The 15,772-nt window shown below is 37.0% G+C and overlaps 1 protein-coding gene across 1 annotated transcript in view; it reads right to left on the reverse strand.

Annotated features, from left to right (window-relative positions):
* LOC107750771 (fibroblast growth factor 11-like) overlaps nucleotides 1-15,772 on the reverse strand; it is a 65,645-nt gene that overhangs the window by 33,514 nt on the left and 16,359 nt on the right. The gene's annotated exons all lie outside the window — the stretch shown is intronic.

Raw genomic sequence — 15,772 nt, forward strand, 5'->3', positions numbered from 1 at the left:
ATCTATCTATCTATCTATCTATCCATCCATCCATCCATCTATCTATCTATCTATCATTAGATCATATTATCGTTCTATCCATCCATTCAAATCTACCCCATCTATTCATCCATTTAAATCTATCTCCATCCATCCATCGTTAGATCATTGTACTGTTTTTCCCACCATCCATCTCTATCCATCATTCACCCATATCTATCTCCATCCATCCATCCATCCATCCATCATTAGATCATTGTATCATTCTATTCATCCATTCAAATCTTATCTATCTACTTTCGATCAACTATCCATCCATTCCTCCCTATCTATCATGGTGAGATCACTGTATCATTTTATCCATTCATTCAAATCATCAAATCATCAAAAATTCATCCATCCATCTATCGTTAGATCACTGTATAATTTTCTACATCCATTTAAATCCATCTCTATCCATCCATCCATTGTTAGATCATTGTACTGTTTTTTTCCAGCCAGCCATCATTCATCCATATCTATCTCTATCTATCCATCCATTGTGAGATTCCATTGTTCATTAATTCTATTTATCAGTCTTTCTGTCAATGGATGTCAATGCAGGGAAATGTCAAGAAAACATACATACACACACAGAGGTCACAACAGACAGGAATGTGCAGTTTGGGATTAATTAAAGTCAGACTAATGGGCCTTTTTTCCTCTGCTTAGTGATTTGTGTCTAAACGAGCTGGGACATGTCTGAGGCCTGCCGATAGCGGGATGAGAGAATGCAGGGAAGGGGAGAGATGGAGAAGAAGAGCAGCTGCCACCAGAGAACAAAGTGAGAATAACACGAGAAAGAGATGAGAGGAAAAGATGAGACATCACTGAAAAAGACAGAAAGAAAGAAAGAAAGAAAGAAAAAGAAAGAAAGAGACGATGAATACTGTTAATATTTTAAGCAGAAAAGCAAACGTTACTTTTCAAGTAACATTTACTCTACGATTTCACTCTTAATGATTTGCCTCTGTCTACATGGAGCAGTAGATTAAAAAATGTGTGGAAAATTGTGTCAGAGATTGTTGATATTGTAGTTACATTCATGCATTATGCATTTCTGTTTTTATATATGCCTCTATTGCAATTTTAGCAATTCCAAAATACAAACTTATCCTCCTCCTTCTTTGCCATCAAATTCTCAACATTTTCGTTACACAGCCCACCAATCCTGTTGGGGCATCCATCCAACTCCACAAAGACAAACTAGTGACCAACAGCGACTTGGCGACCTCCAGTGATAAAATCTCTGCCAGTGTGAACAGGGCTTAACAAAACTAATCCAGGCATCGTTTCGTCTCTCTTTCGATTCATTCAGAGGTAAAAGGCTCACTGAACATTTATCTCAGGACACAACAACCCAGATATCTCCATCTGTCCTTGCACCACTTGTGATTTATACATTACTGTAGATGCTACAGAAGGTTTACACACCAGCACTCCGTTGCTTGTGTAACTGCAATGGCTTTTCGTGTATGTGTGTGTGGTCATGCTGGCACGCAGCGTGACAGAGACAGATGATGTGATGATAGAGGGCTGGTCTGGTGTGAGTATTTGCGTCAGTGCCTTCTGACCCAAAGCTCTCTTTGCCTTACACACTCCCACCATGCATTAGTTAATGACCATTACCGCTGCATACACACACATCTCATGTCTGAGACAGTCTGCTGTGTGTGTATGTGCATTACTTTCCACTTTTTCCTCTAATGTTAGATAATTGTGTGTGTGACTCCAAAAGCTTAAAGCCATTTTAAATGCCCTCAGTTTTTTGAGCTTGAATGTAACTTTCAAATAAAATTATTTGAAACTTTAATAATTATTTTGCACCATTATTTTTGGTAAAAAAAAAAAAAAAAAGTGGTTGCCTAAAATAATGAAAGTAAGTTTTGATGAGATGCTCACCGAGACTGCATTTATTTAATCAAAAATACAGTAAAAACTGTACTATTGTGAAATATTATTGCAATTTAAAATAACAATTTTCTATTTCAATATATATGCAGAATTTTCAGTATATATATACAGTATATATATATATATATATATAACTTTGGTTAATTAGATTTGATTAATTACAAAGATTAATAGAACAGCATTTTTTTTTTTAATCTTTGTAACATTTCCACTTTTCCTCAAGGACAATTTTGATCAATTTAATGTGCTTGCTAATTAAAATGATAACTGACCCCTAACTTTTGAACACTACTACAGTTTATGAACATTATTTTATAATTATGCAATGCATTATCTAAAATAATGAGCTATATTAAAATTCTACAATATTTTGTCTAAATAATGGATATTAAACACAAAAATGTAAATATATTGTTTTAAATGCTACTGTACAAATTAATTTTATTACTGGCCTCTCGCTGGTGGTGATGTCAGAAGTCATAAAAGCAAGAAAACAGCGGGCCTGCGTATTTGTTCCTCCCTTCACTTTCATTTACTCAGTCCTTCATTCACATGCAGCAATACTATTTCAGGTTGACTAACATGTCTTGCCTCTAATCCAGGGATAAACACTTACAAATGTCAGTTTTAAGACTAGATTTTAAATTTTCTGAATGCGTGCACCCAGCCAACAAAATAATGTTTTAATAATGTTTTGCTAATGTTCATATTTCTAAATGTACCCTGAACATTCAAAACGTCAATTATTTAAGCAATACTATATGTTAAGGGAACGTTAGCCATAGTTCCGAGAACATTCCCACACTGTCTACACTGGACGAGTGCAGTGGGATGCGACGCGACAAAAGGCAATAGAACCCATTATAATGATGCTGTCTACACTGGATGGGGGCACGACGTGATTCGACAAATCCCCGACAGTAAACTGATGCCTCGTTCTACACTAGTCAACATTTGAAGTGGATCAAAACCTTTCATCAAAGTTGTCCTAAAACCAAAACGCATTCTTGTCTTAGGACAACTTTGATGAACTTTTTTGATCCACTTCAAATGCTGACTACTGGTACCTGCCTGTGCAAAATGTCCCGCCATGATGTGGTGATTATGTGTTTTGTGCAAGATCTTGGAGCTCTGGGGGAGTTTCTAGGTGGTTGTTTACTGAACCATGGTAAAGCACGGGAGAGCACATCTCGAACCCTCCAGCTACAATTTAAGTTAAACAGATTATTTTTAATAAGTGGCACAATTTGAGGTATTCTTTACATAGGTGTGCTGAGCAAGAAATGTGCTTTTGTGTTGTAGCTTTAGAGTTCAGTTGTGCAAAATGTTCCGCTCTAATGATTGTGTGTATGGATTAATTCTGACGTTCTAAATTAGGACTTGCTCACGACATGCTGGGCAGGCAGCCGGAGATGTCAGAATGCGACGACATCATCCCAAGCAGTCAGCATCACCACGGCGACAGGAGACCCAAAGCGTTCTGGCCCCCTCCTGCCACTTCACCTGCACTGGACAACCATCACTGCAGAAGAACCACAGCACTTACACTTTAAATCGCCTTTAAAGTTGTCCAAATGAAGTCCTTAGCAATGCATATTACTAATCAAAAATGAAGTTTTGATATATTTACGGTAGGAAATTTACAAAATATCTTCATGGAACATGATCTCTACTTAATATCCTAATGATTTTTGGCATAAAACAAAAATCTATAATTTTGACCCATACAATGTATTTTTGGATATTGCTACAAATATACAAGTGCTACGTACGACTAGTTTTGTGGTCCAGGGTCACATTTGATCTTGACTTGATAAAGCTCGACTTGAAATTTTTATATATCCTTAAAAAAAAAAAAAAAAATTATATTTATAACATTATTTATTCTGCAGTATAGACTACCATTCAAAGGTTTAGGGTCAGTACATTTTAATACTTGCATTAATGCATTAAATTGATGAAAAGTGAAAATTACAGTGATGCATTAAACTGATGAAAAGTGAAAGTAAAGACTTTTAAATGGCATTAAATGAAGTTAAATAACATTTTAAAATGTATTAATATAGAAAAGTTATTTTCTAAATTGTAATATAACTGTATAATTGTAATGTTTCACAATAGTACAATAGTTTCACTGTTTTTATCGTATTTCTGATTAAATAAATGAAACTTTTGTGAGCATAAGAGACTTTTTCAAAAACTTAAAAAAAAAAAAAAAAAAAACTCTCACCAAAATATTTATATGTATGCATACGCATGTGTGCGTGTGTATGATTTGATTTTAAAATGTCATCTACTCTCAAATTAGACCAATCTAATGCTTTTCTTTTCAAAATCCAACATAATGTTTTGAATGGTATTGTATAGAATATATAAATTCTCTTTTTCCCAAAAATTTTTTTTTGTAAATTTATATTTTTTAAAAGGATGTTTAGAAATTTGTACCGGAAAACACAAACACCTTTCTAAAAAAATCTCTCTCAAAAATTGTAATAATGTTTCACAATAGTCCATAAGTTTCACTATTCTTATTGTATCTGTGATCAATTAAATGCAGCCTTGGTGTGCATAAGAGACTTCTTTCAAAAATATTGAAAAATCTCACTAATATATTTATATGCATACATGTGTATACATACTTTAATGTTAAAATGTCAATAGTTGTCACAATTATAAATCTAATACTTTTAAAAATACCCTCAACCGTTTGAATTGTATTGTATAGAATATATATATATATATTTTAGAAATGTACTTACATTTTATTCTTACATAAGCAAATTTATATACTTTAAAGGATGTTAAGAAAATTGTACCGGAAAACACAACAAAAACCTCTCTCCTGACCTCTAATATCTTTTACCTTTCACTCTCCTTGCCTTTTTCCCCTGAGGTCATCTGCTCATCTTGACCTTTTCCTTTCTCACTGTAGGTCAGTCTGTAATCATATCTTACACACCATATGCACTCAGCCTAATCTCATGAGTCAATACTTCTTAATTAATCTAATCTGTTCCTTATTCTTCTCTTTGGTCCCATTAGCAGCCTGAAAACAACACACCTTATCCCTCTTTTCACTCGTTTGTTCAGCCACAATGAGTTCATTTATTGCAATTAACACAAACTTTGACATCAGAAACACAATTGTGATGTACTACAAAGCATTTGAACTAGTGGGCTGAAGCGATCAAGTCATTGATATGATATTTAATACAAACAATTTAGACTAAATTAGCAATTATTTCTTATAAAAACGAACATGCTGATGCAATAGAGGGAAATCAACAAAAACTGACATGTGCACACACTCAGATCTATCTCTGAATAAAATCAATCTTCAGGACAAGCTGCAATGCTATAGATGACATACAGTAATCTGTGTGTGTGTGATATGTGAGAAGGTAAGGACATCATTGCTTAATTGGATCACTCTTGATGAATCTGTTATCACATGAAGACATGATTCATGTTCAACATTGTGATGCGTCGGCATTGCTTTTATGTACACTACTTGTTCTCATTTATACATGATGAGACACACACACACACTTGCAGAGTTTCCCCCCTGTGACCACCATCCTCTATCTCTCTCGCGCTCATTCACACTCTCCTTAAAGGTGATTCATTCATTGCTGCCACATTTGCATTGATTCACTGCGGTAATGCGGAATCTGGGTTGCCAGGTATTGCACACACAAATCTCTCCAGACTACACGGGGGAAGGGCTTTCCTTAAGTGTATCCTTGAGGGGATCTGGAAACCCCTTTAGAAAATGCCTGGCAGCTTCTTAAAGGCTGGCTCCTGACTGTATGTAATGATAATGAGGCTTATCAATTAAATAATTACAGTCTTGAAATTCTGGACAAAACACAACTAATTGCCTGACTTTATCCCAGAGGATTTAGTTAGTGTGGGTAAAAAAGTGCTTTTTTCAGTGAAAGAAAAAAAAGAGAGAAAGGTAGATTTCCAATAACATTAACAACATGAACTTGATCTTCACGTTAACTTAGAAGTGAAGATTTTTATTTTGCTTTACTTTGTTAAGTATTTTTCAGCTGGTAGCATAGGAATAAACAGACCCTCTTGTTGTTCCCTAAAAATCTGATTTATTCACTCTAAATCCACCTCTGGCTCTAACCAGTGATGAAAATACATTCAAATGGGTTCTATTAAGAATTATGTTTCTTTCTAATCAATATCCTGTACAGAGTGGTGTCCTTCACAGCTGTCACACATTTTTCACACATTTTTCTATAACCCCGAATGCTCCCCAATCCAATGAAATAATAAAATAAAATCCAAAATATTATGCCACCATTAGTGATATAGAGCCAATATTACAATATTCCTCAAATAAGAATTAAACAGAAACAGTGTGATTTTTTTTTTGACATTTTTATTTTTTTTTTATTTAGCAAGGATGCATTAAATTGATCAAAAGTGACAGTAAAGATGTTTATAATTTTACAAAAGTTTTCTATTTCATTTCATTTCTATTTCATTTCATATAAAACTATTTGCCAAAGGGATAATACAAACAAATCTAATTCAAGTACATTTTCTTATCAATTTAACCAAATAAAATTAAGTGGTTTAAAAATCTAAGAATGTAAGGGACACCCTTCCTCTCCCCCATCACCATTTATTTGATCCAAAGCTTCATTCTTCATATTTTTTCACTTGATTGCCAACGCCAAAATTGTTGCCCTACACAGGGCAGTGACACGCTGTGCTAACCCCTCCATAAGCACACACAAATACATCTTCCACTTCCTCCCTTGACTGCCATTTAACATTTATATGGCAAATCAAAGCTTAAGAACATATTACGAACAATGGCAGTGTGACCTGCAGTAAAAAAGTCATTAATATTTCAGACGCTGTGTTATATAGCATGCATATTACTAGCATATTGGCTGTTTATTAGAACTTATAAACCACATATTAATGGCTTATTCTGCATGACTATATTTTAGATCCCGTAATCCTACCCATACCGAAACATAACAACTACCTTACTAATTAATTAGGAGTTTATTGAGGCAAAGGGTGTAGTCAATAGTGAGAATTGGTTCTAAAACTAAAGTGTGAACAGTGTTTCATTAATAACATAATTCTTCAGTCTCAATTAGAAGGAACAGAAAATTGACATAAACCACTGAAACAATATTGCTTATCACAACACTCCATAACTTCTCCAAGAAAAGCTGTAAGATAAAACCAAACAGATGTGAAAAAGGGTGACTCGAGATTTTTAAACTCCCACGAAGCTTCACAAATCATGTTCCTGAATAGTGAGGCATGCTATGCGTTAAGTGGATTTTAACTGTTAGCGTAAGGCAAAAAACGAAGGAAGCTGTAATAGTGTTGGAGAATGTACTCTTGCGTATTCATCCATGCAGAAACCATATGAAATTGAAGTGGTGTTAGCAGATGCTGAGTGCACACACACAGACACACTCAGACGGGCTCCTGGATGTTTCATTCATTAATAGATCCATTAAGAGTCTTTTAATTACACTTTGTTCTCCCACAGAGACACTTCGGTCCCGACTGCACCACGCCTCCCCCTCCCTTCCCGTCGTATTGCCCATCACTTTTTCTGCTGATGAGGGAGTCCCTGAAAGCACAGAGCGGCCCTGCCCATCCGCAGAACCGTCGCAGGGGGCCCCACAATGCAATTAGACGAAATCCCAACCTCTGCGAATCAGTCTGTGACAGGAGTCTGAATTATAAGTGAATGTGTCTTGAGTCAGCACAAACAGAACTCAGGGGGTCCACGCACACGTTCTCAGTCCTCCATCAAACCAAATATGAAGATGCGAAAACGGATTAATGACGAGCGAGCATGGATAGACGAAATCTGGAAGAGGACGGAGAGAAATAGAGAGAGAGAGAGAGATTCAAGTTAATGGAGCTGCAATCTGCTAGCTAACACCTCGAGACATTGAGATGAATTGATGGGAATAATACAGGCAGGGACAGAGGATAAGCTGAATCACAGAACGTTAATGGCCATGTTAACTTTTGGCAGAATGTGAATCAAAATGAGGATGAATTATTCAAGAGAGGGTCTGAAGAGAGAATAGCCTTTTATAAACACATAGACACTACTCTCTCTTTCTTATAAACATACAAACTTGCATCCATTGCGCTCTCTCGACCTTCTTGCCAAGAACTGACTACATACTCTTCTCGCTCTGTATCCGTCTATCTCTAGAGAGGTTACGTCTGTCGACTTCAAATATCTACAAACTCTATTTTAGCTTGTGCAAGAGAATGTTATACCACTCATTAGACACACACATAAAACGATTTACTTAAGTTAATTATAATTAAACTACATATACACTGTTCAAAAGTTTAGGTTGGTTAAGATTTTTGAATCCAGTATCAACACCTGAACAATAAAACTATGAAGAATGTACAATCATTCTTTTGTTAAAATCACTGAGGCAGGTAAAGTGACGTCACTTAAACTTTTAATGGAGCCTAACATACATCCAGTGAATGCATAACCATGCTAAATGCATATAATCAGTCACCTTTACCTTCCAGAACACCCTCCTTCTTCAGCTCTACCATTTCTCTACATAGTGTCCAGGGGGAGCTCATGCTTGAGCCCCTCTATTAGGGACAGAAACATGTACTTGTCGACCCTTTAGCTTCTATAGATTTACCCAAAGGGTAAACTAGTGTTTAGATCAACCCTGAATTGAATTTTCAGACATCATTTGGAGCTCCTGAATTAATTAAGACTAGCCGTAATGAACTGGAACTACATCTACCCTGCCTCTAAGGCTAAACTGTGCTCACTTATTACATGTGTGCATGTGTTCGGTCAAATATAATTAAAAGGAGCATATCATGAAAAATCTTTTTAAATAAATGAGTTTGATGTACTACTCTATGTAAAGACACTGTGATTTAAACTGGAAACTTATTTGCAGTTTTATAATTAAACATTTGTAGATTGCTTCCAAATGATGTGCTGTTTCTAGAAGTGGGGATGCTAATTTTTAACGATGTCCCTGATCACGTCAGGCCAACCTTGAAAGACTCCATGGCACATTTCAGCACAGATTCCTTTGTGATCCTGCCAGGCTCTGACAAAGAAGCTGTTATTGAAAATTAGTGACAACTGGATACTGGACATGACAACATTGTTTATCATTTCACAAGTGAAGTGGACATACATAGAAATCATAAAGGAGCAACAGCAAAATGGCCCATTTAACTTTAAATGTCGGGAAAATGGTCCACAAATTTGAAAACTTACAAAATGAAACCGTTAAACAAACAAACAAGTACAGTAAGTCTCAAATTTAAGTCTTCAACAAATATCGTTTTCGTTTTTAGCAATTTGTAATCTCAGTAAAATCTCACTGTCACTTGTCTTAATATGTAATATATCAGTCTGTATCCATAAAATCTAAAAGCTGTTTACCGCACACTATCTACAGTTATGCCGAGAGCTGCTCATTTCCTTGCGATCAATACACACATTTTTATTTCTTTCTGTGCATGGATGGGCAGTTCACATTTTTGCCATTCTCCACTCATCCCTTATTTTTTCAGGATAGATATCGATAAATGTTTTCCTGCAGAAAGAATGGAAACCCCATGGGCCGTAATGATAAATAATAAAGTATAAATATGTTCAGCTGTGACAGTTTTATGTGCATGAAGGGAACCTGTTTGTAGGGTGTTTAAATATTTCTTATTCATTTCATATCACCATAAAGAAAAAAGACTTCTGTATAATTTAAATGTGTTGTCTTATACTTTCAGACTCACAACAAACATACAACAACCAGCATCTACATGCAACTGTACTCATCGCTTTGCACACACATACATCACCCATGAGATACACACATGAATGCTCAAGCACACACACGTGTCTGAGTCAGTCCACACAGCGGGCATAACTACCATACTGATGTACAGATAGTCCCATGCTTTCCTCTTAGGGTCTCTGTAACTCCAGTGTACTCTAAAAATATAAACACTCTCAACAGAACACGTTTTAACGACAGACAGCACTCAAATAGAGTACAGTCATAATACTCGTTTCTCCTTTCTTTCACATCTAATTTATTCTATAGTTAGAAGTTTTAAATATTGTTTAGGACAAACTATTACAGAGTTAATAATTCAAAATTAAACAAAAAAACACCAATTTATCCCATAACACGACAGCTAAATAATATGAAGAACTATACTTGAATAGACATTTAAATAACACCAGCTGATGTTAAAGGGATAGTTCACCTAAAAATGAAAGTTCTGTCATTAATTACTCACCCTCATGTCCTAAAACCTTCGTTCATCTTTGGAACACAAATTAAGATATTTTTGATGAAACCTGAGAGGTTTCTGACCCTGCATAGACAGCAGTAGACCCTGCATAGACCATGTTCAAGACGTGCTAATTTTATGAAGCTACAAGAATACTTTTTGTGCGCAAATAGTGACCAACACTTACTACAACAAACATTTCAACTAAAATAGTGGCAATAGCGTCAGTGCTATCAAATTGATTATATAACTAAATATTAAGTGTCTACTTCGGCCATCTGCGTTCTGCGACGGTCCACAAACTGCCTGCGTGACGTAATTTTCATAATCAACAGAGTCAACCAGTTGAGTTGTGCACGAGATGGAGTGGAAAAAGTAGTATATGCCCGGGCCTTAACACACCATAAAGGATAATAGAAAGCCAACGTTATGGTGGTCTGCTTATTTATTTTTGATCTGAGAGACACAAGAGTACACTGGGGTCACAGTGAAGAGCAAAGACCTTGGCAAAGTCACGGACTGTTGAGCGACTGACAAAAACACACGTATGCTAGCTATGAATGTGTTAAAAGCAGTGTATGTGCGTTACATAAGATCAAGAGAATTCTTTCCCCCTCTCCGACTCACCTGTTATCAAACCTGCCTTGTAAACTTGAGATGTGTGCAGAGGTAAACACACACATGCACATAAACGCTCACACACACACAAGAGACGCAGGGATTAATCGCCCCAGCAGGTGTGAACTTCTAGAAAATGTACGACATGCGAGTTTCCTTGTATGAGGTGCTGTGAATGTTTGTATGCGTGTGTGTGTGACTTTCTGTCTACGCTTGTATATCTGATCCACAGAGGGGTTTAACCTGAGACTCAAATCCAAACAACCTAACACCTCTCTGGAACACAATGACATTTCTGTTTTAGGACACCGTGCTCTAAATGCATCAAGTGTGTCTGTGTGTGTTAAAGGGGAATGAGGGCTCATAGGTGCTAAACAGAATATTTGAGTTAAAGCCAGTCAATACAACAACCAATTACAAGAGACTACTCTATATTATGTGTGTTGAAGTGTTAGTCTAGATGTACTGTACAGAGTTCATTTAGTTCAAATCCAACCTAAATGCTTTTTCTTGGTAAACCAAGCAAACCTACAACTGAACACACAAGAGACGCAGGGGTTAATCGCCCCAGCAGGTGTGAACTTCTAGAAAATGTACGACATGCGAGTTTCCTTGTATGAGGTGCTGTGAGTGTTTGTATGCGCGTGTGTGTGACTTTCTGTCTATGCTTGTATATCTGATCCACAGAGGGGTTTAACCTGAGACTCAAATCCAAACAACCTACACCTCTCTGGAACACAATGACATTTCTGTTTTAGGACACCGTGCTCTAAATGCATCAAGTGTGTCTGTGTGTGTTAAAGGGGAATGAGGGCTCATAGGTGCTAAACAGAATATTTGAGTTAAAGCCAGTCAATACAACAACCAATTACAAGAGACTACTCTATATTATGTGTGTTGAAGTGTTAGTCTAGATGTACTGTACAGAGTTCATTTAGTTCAAATCCAACCTAAATGCTTTTTCTTGGTAAACCAAGCAAACCTACAACTGAACTTGACATATGCACATAAATGGCCTTTTTACAGAAAAGAGCAGCTTTGACATTTTCTCAAGAACCCCTTTCTGTTCAACGGAAGAAATCACATGATTTTTGAGAGTCATAAGGAGCATATATGATGACAGAATTTTCTATTTAAGGTAGAAATTCGAATTTGGCAATTACACTCTACTCTCCTTCAAAAAACACCTTGGTTACCCAACACTTACTAAACTAAAATGCCAACTGAAAGCCATCAGCAGAGGAAATTTATAGTTGCTTAGCGAGACTTCAGCGGAATAACATAAACATAAGCATGCACACAGTGCCACTGACGGCAGGTGCGGCATATATTATATACCTTGGTATGCCTGTATATTCAATTGGAATATCAAAAATATGAGTTTACTGCGATCCAGAAAATATATTTTATTACATTTATTAAAGATATTAAATATGAGGAAATATATAAACTAAAATGAACCTGTGTGGCATTCCAAATCTATTTATCTATTCTTCTGAAGGCTTTATCAAAACAAGTTGGCCTGAAAAACCCATTTAAAATTTTCATTCAACTTAAATTCAAGTTTGAATTTAAGAATGTTGCATCCTGTTTGCTATATTGTAAAAGTCAAAGAGTTAAGGAAACTCAAACCATTTGAAGAAACTGATTGCCTTAAACCATTTAAAAACTCATATTTACTGTATGTGAATTTCTTATTCAATTTGAGCCCACAAAAAGATAATTTTTCTTAATATGAAATTAAACTATAAATCTAGTCAAATAATTGGTGTAGCTGAGACTTAAATAAATTGCATACAACCATTGGCACACTTTATTTTAAGGTCCAATTCTGGCTATTAACAAACCATTAACTGTGACTTTTGCCTCAATAAATAGAATATGTGCTTTATAAGTACTAATAAACAGCCAATAGATTAATAATAGGCATGCTAATAAGCAACTAGTTAGTGAGAATTGATCCCTAAAGTGTTGCCAAACCATTAAAAAACTTTAATTCTCTTGCAATTAATTGACAGTAGCTAGCAATAGCAAGCACACATGCATGTACTAACGCAATTAATGCAGCTGATTATCATTATGCTATAATGTGCACAGTCATTGTTTTTTAAATAAGGCATCGTATCGTCTAATGTTCTGTGGCCCATCGTCGACCTAACCACAGGCTCTACTCTTCACGACAATGGTAACCCACAAAAACAAACCCTTTGAAATCCCAACATAACAGATCATTAAACACTAACAGATCTCCTCCCCCTGTATAAATCTTGTGCAAAAACACACAAAATAACACTTAATTTCAACATTTACTCTCCTTTAACAGACCGAAGCAAAGCATGCTGGGAAAATGGAATCTGCCGTAACTTATTAAGTTTGAGTTATGCTTAATATAATCAGTTATTGAGGTCACTTTTCTCTATTAAGTACAATTAACTTTTAGTAGAATTAGAGTAAAATGAACATGACTGTTAGGCTTCATATTGAACCTTAATTAAAATTCAATTCTGAATTGAAATGATGCAAAACCCTAAATCAGAAGATTTGTAGCATATAACGTTATACATTAATGTGTCTGTTTACATTATATATGGCAGAGACAGGTTCCATGTTATTATGATACTATGAGTAATGCAGAGATATCATTCAACATTTAATTCTACTACAACAGTTTTTCAAAGTCTTACGCCTTGTGTTGTGTGCTTTAAATTGTTCTGTGCATCTGTTTCCTCTTATGTTGGGTTAAGGTTACACCTCACCTTAAAAGGAAGATGCTCTCAATGCATTTAAATTGTTGATGCCTCTTCTCTTGTTAAGTTGGTCATCTTGTGTTGGGTTAACTTACACTACCAAAAAAAGAAGCAGCTCTCAGTGTGTTTCTGTTTCTGCGCGTATAACCTCTGCTAAAGTCCCCTCTGCGAGTTTGGCAGGAAAGCGTTGAGGTCACATTAAGAGTGGAAGAACCGATCCAAATAAAACACACATACGTAACAACAGCAGTATTCTATCAGCATGTGTCTGTCCCAGCAACAAAGGACGGAACATTGGATCATGTTTACAACAACATCCAGTAATTAATGAGGGGGGGGGGCCTGCTCCGGTGGAAACAACACGAGACCGTGCTACCGCGACTGTCAAGAGCAGCTCGACGGTGTTTAGTGTCCCGCAGCAGCACCAGCAGCATATATGCCGTCAGCGCAGCTGAAGAGTTCTGCGTTCAAATGCACGCAATAGGCTTAGGTTTGCCGCAAAGCACCGGCAAAAGTAATTACCATGAATGTGTCAGGGGGAAATAGTAAAGAGATATCTGAGTTATTTACTAATCCGTTTTGCACAGTAGGAAAAAAAGTGTCACAGAGAAAATAAAAATGAAGACCCGACCAGATTTTTTGCGCCACAGGATTAAATTCCCGAATAAAACGCGGTAGCGGTCGGTAACTCTGGTGCAATTTGAACAGGAGCGGGCGGTCTAACAATATCCTGTTCCCGACGTCCATTCAGAACAGCATATCTGCGCTTTATTCTTATTGACCACCGGTTGTTCGTTATATGCCAATCAGAATTCAGAAATGATTAGCCGCATTTTAGAGGTCTGCATTCCCGCGGGAACCGCGAGACCCGACCAGATTTTTTGCGCCGCGGGATTAAATTCCCGAATAAAACGCGGTAGCGGTCGGTAACTCTGGTGTAATTTGAACGGGAGCGGGCGATCTAACAATTTCCCGTTCCCGACGTCCATTTAGAATAGCATATCTGCGCTTTATTCTTATGACCACCGGTACAGCCTGTACTCGGACTGTCGCGCTGCACGCATGCTTTCTGCATCACGCGTTTTATTTGCGTGGTCTGTGCGCAGCATGTGCATTACGATGCTCAGAGCAGGCTGTACCTGTGGTAAATATACGGCCCTCAGTCAGATCAGGCAGGTTGTCGATGAGTGACAGAGCAGAATAAGGATGGAGCAAGGATGGACTAAAAAAATAGTCCCGCGCAGACCTCTACTGTGAGGCATGTACAGGTGCATCTCAATAAATTAGAATGTCGTGGAAAAGTTCATTTATTTCAGTAATTCAACTCAAATTGTGAAACTCGTGTATTAAATAAATTCAATGCACACAGACTGAAGTAGTTTAAGTCTTTGGTTCTTTTAACTGTGATGATTTTGGCTCACATTTAACAAAAACCCACCAATTCACAACAAATGTGTTTTCTGAGTCGGTGTCGCAAGGATGAAGTTGTCGATCCTGACTCGCCATCTCCTCAGACACGCCTTTAGAGAGAAGTGCATCTTTACGGATTATGATTATAATGAAAGAGTTTTTGTTTTTGATTTGTTTTATTTCGGTAAGTAGTAATTTAAAGCTTTCTATAGATATATTTATCATGTCTGTGAGGTAGAGGTCTGCATTCCCGCGGCTCTTGAATTTATTGGCTTTGACTTGAATTTATATGAATTATCTTAAGACACAAAATCCGTTTTGCACAGTAGGAAAAAAAGTGTCACAGAGAAAATAAAAATGAAGACCCGACCAGATTTTTTGCGCCACAGGATTAAATTCCCGAATAAAACGCGGTAGCGGTCGGTAACTCTGGGAGGTCCAACTTGGTGAACACGGTGACTTCACGTAGTTGTTCCAATGCAGCTGGGACGAGGGGAAGTGGGTAGAGGAAATTGACTGTACTGCTGTTAAGGATTCTGTAATCTATGCACGACCGCAAGCCTCCATCCTTCTTGGCCACGAAGTAGAAGCTCGAAGCAGCAGGGGACTTGGATGGTCGAATATAACCCTGGTGGAGAGCCTCCTCAATGTACTCCTCCATGGCCTTCTGCTCAGGTATGGAGAGTGGAAAGATTCTACCACGGGGCACTGGCGCACCTGGTATGAGGTCAATCACACAGTCCCATGGCCAATGTGGTGGAAGT

This window comes from Sinocyclocheilus rhinocerous, unplaced genomic scaffold, assembly GCF_001515625.1.
Source record: "Sinocyclocheilus rhinocerous isolate Xijiao unplaced genomic scaffold, SAMN03320098_v1.1 scaffold1564, whole genome shotgun sequence".
Classification (NCBI taxonomy): Eukaryota; Metazoa; Chordata; class Actinopteri; order Cypriniformes; family Cyprinidae; genus Sinocyclocheilus; species Sinocyclocheilus rhinocerous.